The sequence below is a fragment of the Pollachius pollachius genome (assembly GCF_949987615.1).
Source record: "Pollachius pollachius genome assembly, chromosome: 8".
In the NCBI taxonomy this organism is placed as follows: Eukaryota; Metazoa; Chordata; class Actinopteri; order Gadiformes; family Gadidae; genus Pollachius; species Pollachius pollachius.
In genome coordinates, this window is record NC_136941.1 from 7,957,394 (window position 1) to 7,965,944 (window position 8,551).

An 8,551-nucleotide genomic window follows, 5' to 3' on the forward strand; every position below is an offset into this window, starting at 1 on the left:
ACCAAATTTAAAGAAACAGTTATTTAAAATGGCTACTGTCTTTACTTAATAGCCTGATTAAACGCAGACAGAAGTGGATAGAATTTTTTTGATTGATCATAAGTATCGTTATATCTTTCTCATGTATGGATACACTCAGTTAGACACTTTTTTTATTTAGCATTACAGACAAAAAAGGGAACCAGAGAACCAACTTTATTCACTAATAAGGACATGTGTATTCTACGTATTAGGACTTTTACTTTGACAAAAATACTGTTTCGTGGGCCTTACCATTAGGTCCTGGATGGAGGGGATTTTCAGTTTTTAACTGTGGGATATGACTCTTAAACAATGGACTGATGCCAGAGGGACTGGGCCAAATACCCGCCCCTGTCATTTGGATCAGTCATAGCTGTGACTGAACAGTTCTCCCAACCAATCAGAGAGCTTGCAGTCGACGTGTTGGTCGACTGTGTTTATGTTGCACCAGAGTGTTAATGTGAAAGTATGGCTCAATTGGCTCAAATTAAATATAAAAGAGCCCATGGCTTTGACATCTGCCCACGCCGTTCCCAGAACCAGCACAGTGTCCCTGGGTGGGCCTCTGTTTAGTTTGTACAAACAAAGTATTCCACATCAGACAAACAATAAACTACCAATATTAGTAAGCGCTCACTGTGGGATACGTTAAAAATGTACCTAGCAAATTCTGTATAATTTGCCTGTAGTTAACATTGTTTTTTTCCATCCTCGGTTTGTCTGATCTTTTCTAATCTTATGGTGCGTTTTATTATCCGTCCGTCTTGGAGGTCCGAGGACGTTGCCTATGAACACGCCCCTTTTCCTCGGACGGCGAACTTGCTTGTTCGGATGAACTCAGAGGAGGCCGAGCAAGGATTCCGAGACAGAATTCAAGATGGCTGCGCCCGGTGTGACTTGAAGTATGAACTGTTTTCATTGTGTTTGGACCGCTTTGGTGGTTTAAATGTCAATTTCAATCACTCGTATTACTGCAATACCTTACTGCGTCCGTATCTCTGCCTATGGTCTATATCCTACTTATTTTGGAGCGCCTGGTACTCTGCCAATGCTACCGCTACAACAGCTTTCCGGGTGGCGTCCATGTTTTTCTCCAACGCGAAACATAATAAAACGCTTGAAGTGTGGGCGTGACGTCACATCCGAGGTCCGAGTCGGTTCGCAGAGAATACTAAAACGCAAGGGCGTAGGAACCGGGGGGGACCGAGGGGACGTGTCCCCTCCAATATTGGAGACAGGCGCATTTGTCCCACCATTTGTCCCGGGGGGAGAAAAATATTTTATTTTATTTTTAAAGTGCAACACAGCGTCTTGTCACCGCTTCTTATTCTAAAAAACTGGATGATTGAGTGTGAAATTAAATAATTGATTTGATATTTATCAATTCATTACTGCCATTCAAAATGTGTTTTCCTTTACATTTACAAATTTATCTTTTTAGTAGAATAAAATATATTTGTGAATTTTTTCAGTGTTGTTAATTTATGACATATTTCTGTTCAAACCATTAACGAATCTGTCAGGTTTCCGATATGTGTCCCCCCAATGTTAAACTCATTCCTATGCCCCTGCCAAAACGCACCATAAATCTTAATATTGGATGTTTTTCCATTGAGATAAATAGTGCTTAAAGGGGACATTTTGTGAAAACAACACTTTTCCTGAGATTTTGGGCTGTTGTTTTGGGTCTCTGGTGCTCCCACACGCATACAAACTTTGAAAAACGCCTGTACATGATTTTTTGAGTGAGATATGCGTTTCTGAAAGTACCCCGCCTACAGTTACCAAACGAGCGAGTCAGTTTCGGCGCCCCCTCCTAAGGGGGCACATTTGAATATTACCTCCCACTTCCCCACGCCCCTCCAATCAGAGCATAGCTAAGTCTTTGTGGGCCAGCGGCGAGCAGCTCCGGCGGGGGGAGCTCGGCGGCAGCCCGGCAGCTCAGCTCCGCAAGTGCAATCCCTTTCTCCGCTGGAACTGCCGGACTGCCGGACTGCGAGCTCCCCTCGCCGGACTGCCACCGAAGCTTTGGCCAGGGGAAGCTATTGCCGCTGAAGCTACTGCCGCAGAAGCTTCGGCGGCAGCTGGCAGCTCCGGCGGGTGTACTCCGGGAGCTGAACTGCCCCGGCAGTTCCGGCAGCTTGACTCGGCGGCAGTCCGGCAGCTCAGCTCCCGGAGTACAATCCCTTTCTCCTCCATGTCGCGGTTCATATGGACTTCAGAGAGTCAAGGCCAAAGTTTCTTTCCCCCAATCCTTCTCAACCATGCCCAAGATAACCCCCACTACGAGTCTTAACTTGCTGTGGAAGTACCAGAGACGTCAGACTCAATCTTTATGATTCATAATATCATCCGAGGCGCACATAGCTTTTGGCCGTGATGTTAGATATAATATTATATAAATACCTATATATTATATAATATTATTATTATTATTATATATTATATTATATAGATATAGAGCTCCAGGAGTCCGCAAATGGCAATAATCGCTTCTCCTCCATGCTGTGGTTCACTCTGACAGCTCATTGGTCAATGGGCAGCAGCTCATTTGCATTAAAGCTACAGACACCAGAAAGAGCGCATTCTGTGTAGGGAATGAAACAGAGGAGAATAGCGGTAGGCAAGATTTCTTTTTCTAAAAGCTATTTCCAGCAAACAGCTTCAAAAACATGTTTTCTGGAACTCATATACTATGTTTGCTTGTTGGGAAAACACCATAATATGTCTCCTTTAAATAAACCCTAATGTCCAAAACTATCTATTAAAGTATCAACTGAAAGTGCCCCAAAATGTGAAGCAACCTCCAAACCTAATAGACCTTCCTCTGTAGCTGTCAGAAGATGAAAGCGAGCTGGTGTCGAACCAATGTGATCCTATACCTTGGACCTTACGTTTGCTGTACAGAACACGCCTAAAGGCCAGCGGATGTGAGTCACATTGTGTCATATAAGCCCAGTAAAAAGGGCATTCCAGCTTTATCAAGGAACTCAACTCGCTCGTAGCTGGTGCCCGCAGTTAATGTCAACACGAGAGGAACCATTGCTCCATAACCAACAACGATGACTAACCGCTAGTTAGCCTGTCCTTCAGGCAAATATGATGCGTGAGCCAATCCCAGTGCCCATTTATTATAAGAGGAGTGATGGTTATGATGGGGGCAATCAGGGTGCGTAGAGTAAACACACAGAACTACCTCCCACAGGTGGTGGAACCTGAGCGGCACGTTTATGACTGCATAGCACCAACCCTTTGGGATGACATCACCGCTGGGAATGGCCACACCTTTAGGAAAACGTTTTGGTTTTCTTTTCACGTGCTCTTAATGCTTATGGTATACTGTATATGGTAACATAAAAATGGCTTTATGTGAAACGTAAGCTTCAATGGCAGGGTAAAATGGACTTAACTCACATTTGACTAGTCTTTCACACAAATAAACAAACGCACGACACACATTGACACAGACACACACACACGTGCATACCAACACACAGTGCAGTGCCAGATGCACAGACTTTTGGACGCAATCCCGCTAACTGAGTCAGCAGCTGTATGCAAGAGTGAGTCATCCTTTCATTTCCCACAGTCTGTCTGTCTCTCTCTCTCTTTCTCTCTCTCTCCTCTCTCTCTCGCAGAGTAGCACTCGTTCTTCGCTGTGTCTTACCTCATGGAGACGTTTCTTTGGTCTTCCTGTGCCATGGCATCACTTGGCATAATTGGGACTTCTATGAATGAGCCAATCACTGAGCACAGGTGATATGGAAAGGGTTATATCAAAGGGGATGCACCAGGTCTTGACTGAACAGGTGATGGTGGTAGTGAATAATGACAGTGATTATACGGACAATGCATTCGCTGTAAAAAAGTTTAATTATGACAAGTAATACATTCATTTTAGGTGCGGGAATTTCTCCCATATATTCTTCAACCTTATATGACCAGTAGGAAGTGCCTTGAGAAACTACTGAGAGGACAGGAAGTTTTTAATTAGCTGCTCCATTCCAGCATGGCTCTTGTTAATGTAACCTCCGACGGTTGCTATGTTTCTGCATAGCACCAGCGATTCCGACAGCTCCTCCCGCTCATGTGTCCTGCGATTCAAGTGCCTTGCCCGGAAAACATGGCGCGGCACATTCTTACGTATGCTTTTGATTTACAAAGGCATCATCACCATGTGATGTCACATCCTCCTTCCTCTGAAACGATGCAGAGCACATTGGATAACAATGGGGTAAAAATAGGGCGGTTGAGCCAGGAGGCAGTAAAACGAGGAGAAAAAAAAGAAGGAAAAGCAGGACAACAGAGGGGCCGATACGTCAGACTCCTTCCCGGTGACTCAACAGGAAGTGATGGGAGAAGAAGTCTGGAGAAGGGAAACAGACGGGAGTGGGAGAGGGAGGAGGAGTGGGAGGAGGAGGAGGAGGGAGTATTAAAATGAAGGGAGAGAGAAATAAAGTTAACTTTGTCATGCCTCAGGATTTCCAAACATGTGCATGAGTAAAAAGAAAAGGGCAGGAGAGAGAGAATGGTCTTGCCAGGGTTTTCTGATGAAATCTGTGTCTTGAGAATACACAGGGCGGCCAAGAGAGTCATCGTAGTCATGGACGCAATCGGACACAGATGTGTGGTGTCACACAGACGCACACAAATATAATCTTACACACACACAGAAAACACATACCCACACACACACACACACACACACACAGAAAACACATACACACACACACAACCACACACACATACACAAAATCAGAAGGAGGTATCTTTGTAGATTGGTCATTTGTGTATATTTAAAATTTAGCCACGTAAATCGTTTAACGGTTTTTCTTTCATTTCTGGCCCTTAACATGAAGGGATTGTTAGTGAAATCATCTGACAGTCAAAGTTTCCTCATCTCAGAGCAAACATGAGCACTGCACAGGTTCAGTGAGTCAAGGCCTTGTTGGGAGTTGATTGCAAATCAGCGTAGGCAGCACAAGCGTAGTCACCCCCAAAAGTTTTTTTCCATTGCTTACACTTGTGCTTGAGCTAATATTTGCACTGCGTCAGGTTTATTTTTCGCAAATAAATGTCAAGGTTTTTTGCAAAATTAGTTTCACATGAGCTGCCAAGGCAGCTAGGTGATCTTTGCTCTGTTTCACCAACCCCCAATTCATAATAATGTAACGGATGAGGTCTTTCAAATAACTAAACTAAATAAGAATCTAACTTTGGGAGGAATTGATTTTAAATGAACTGCGGTCGCTCTTAATTCAATTCCTCTCTATCTTTCGTTCTCCTTTGAGACTGAATTGGATGTCAGCCTGCCAGCCCGGAGGGGGGGCCGTTACTGAGGACAGGGGCTGCGGGTAGGGAACCGTCCGGACCATCAGACAACGTTTCCTGGAGGAGCAGCAGCTAAACAATCCTCAACTTTTGTGGCAGTTGCTGTGAAATCAGTTTGCCACCGGTCAAGTAATCACGACACCGCTCTTTGAATCTTCTTCTCTCTATGAGTTATTTCCTGTCTTTGTTTTCAATTTCGTTTTTGGGCTCTTTGGTTGAGTAAGCTCCAGAGGTATTATGGGATGTGTTGCCCATAATAAGGTGTGTTTGTGTCTGTGTTTGAGCGCTGCTCGCTAAACTAGCTATCAATAAGGTGACACAAAACCTTTAAATTCGATGGTGGCTGTTTCCGCTCAAGCTAGCCAAAAAGCGAACGCGTCATAAAGAAATCCTTCCTGAGGCCACTTCCTCCCACTGCATTTTGACTATCTGATAAGTCGGTTGTTTTTTTTTCAACTGAATGGGTCAAAGGCTGTTGTGGGTGGCCCAGTCAGACATTTTAGGAGTCTGCTTCCGTCCTTACGCCTCCATCTTGTCATCCCTGACCAGAGTCACAGTTCGTAAAACAGCACCACGAAAGGGGGGATGTTTTTCACATCACCCTATCTGCATCCATGTGCGACTGCATGAGTAATTACTTCAAACCATTTCAAACCATTTAAAATAATGGTAAAAAAAAAAAAAAAGGGTTCAGGAAGGAGCATACATCCTGGGGATCCATGGGATGGAGGGGGACTTAAAAAACTTGAAAGTGAAAGTGATTTTTAGGAGCTTGTCATCTCCTGGACAAATATGATTTTATGAGACTTTAATAGACTATAATAAACAAAATAGATTACAAAAACGTTGTAAAACAAGTGTGAGTGTGGTGGGCCGGATGTCCTTATCATGCTTGTAATCATGAGGATATTGAACCAGTGTACTATTGGTCTGTGTTTTTAATCATAGGCCTTGTGATACGCAGATGAAAGTGCGGAATGTGTGGGAGGAGTTTTATCTTAAACACTATATAAGACTGTCAAGGACCATGTGCAGCTAGGCTACTTTTGAAAATGACAACACTTTGGTTTCATAAATTTGATGAAACCACCAGACACAGGTTTTTGCTACTCATGTTTTGTTATTGTTTCAACTTGGTGAAAATTGGCCTCATTGGCTATAGGTTACCGTTAGAGCGTCTTTGACAGTTTGACATTAGTGCCATACTGAGCCAATTAGAAACAGCAATTCCTATATCATTGTGTATTGCCATTGATGGTACAGTCCTCTTCTTTCTATTTCAGTGTGAGTGTTTTCTTTAAATGTGTTAAAGAGGCTGTGAACACATTTTGAGGCTGTGAACACATTTTTTGAAAAACAACAATATACTGGTTATATATAATAGGAATCCTTCATTTCGTATTGACTGAGGAATACCATGAGAACAAATAATATCTCATGTACGCTACATTTTTGGAAAAGTAGCATTTCAAGGAAAGGAAACCAAGATTCAATTGAATTCCATCAGGAGATTGGATTTTGTTAATGCAATTATACACTAATTTAATATGGAGTTAAAAAAACAAAAGTGTACTTACTTGGGGCAAAAAGATCCCTTTAAATCATATAAATTTTCTGCTGAATAAAGTTGTGTAGCATATGCTGTAGCCTACATGTTCGCATGATTGCTTGTGTTTTATAGATATCAGAGGGCCTGTCGTTCAGCCGTGTATGACTGCTCCTTAATGGCTGTTTCATTCAGTTTGTACACAGCTGCTTTCTCCATATGAGATATTTCCCTTGACACAAATGACATCTGAGCGAACCGACATAAAGGTCCTTACCATTGAACATGTCCTGTATCGTTCCCTGCAGGGAGCAGGCCTTTCCTACGCTAGCGTAGGGGTACATCATACTGGTTGTGCGATTAAATATTCACTTAGAATGGAAACTTTGTCACGGAATGCCCAAAGTGTTGGACTTTGAAACTCTGAACACCTACAACCCAGTCTAATGAATGGAGGTGTCCAGGTTGAAAGCGGGCACTTCCAATTCCCAAAGTGGTTGACTGTGAACATTATTAACATTATATACACATATTCTATTGGTTAATACTGAGGGCTGAACTTTGATTTAGAGGCAGTGCGTGGGTGTTTTGCTGAAAAGACAAAGTGTGTGTGTGGGAGTGTGGGGTGTGTGTTTGAGAGATCTACCGGGGAGGGAGGGGGGGGTTGGGGGGTGATGCAGATGTTGCAGGGGTTTGTCTGACCACACTGACAGCTGTGAGGGAGAGAGGTCTCTGAAGACAGGAAGTAACTTGACCTCCCCTGCCCCCATCCCCCATAGCCCTCAGCACCACGGGTCATTAGTCGGTGCCCACACACACACACACACACGCACACACACACACACACACACACACACACACACACACACACGCACACAAACACACACACACAGACACGGCTACAGGGCATAGTGCGTGGATGGAGGGAACATCTGCTTGTTAGAGTATGATTCTGGAATAAACATCTAGTAGTGAGCAGTAAGATTCTGGAATAAACATCATGTAGTGAACAGCAATGATTCTGAATTACCATCTAGTAGTTAACTGTAATGATTCTGAATAAACATCATGTAGTGACCTGTAATGATTCTGAATAAACATCTATAGTAAACAGTTATGATTCTGAATAAACATTTGTAGTGAACAGTAATGATTCTTCTGAATAAACATGTTGTGAACGGTAATGATTCTAAACAAACAGCATGTAGTAAACAGTAATGATTCTGGAATAAACATCTATACTATACCAAACTATACTAAGACAAACTATACATACTTTACTAAACCGTACTACACTATACTATACTACACTATACTATACTAAAGCCTACTATAGGCCCACTATACTATACTCAACGTTGGAACCTATCATATATTGATATGATAAGGAATTCTCAACGCACAGTAATGTTTCTCGCATCCATTCTAATTTAGAAAAATGAGCAGTGCCATTCCAAAGTCGTAAGCCCAAAAGAAGAAATATTGACAGAATTCATTATTAAATAATTTGAAGAGAACCTTGGGTGGAGTAGTTGGACACGAGGGTAGTAGCATTGATTATAAGGAGAGGCTGAAAGTCGCGTCACAGTGAGCAATGCATTTCACCACTCAAGTGTTGATTCAGAGGAGGGAAGACGCACGTGGTTGGACCGA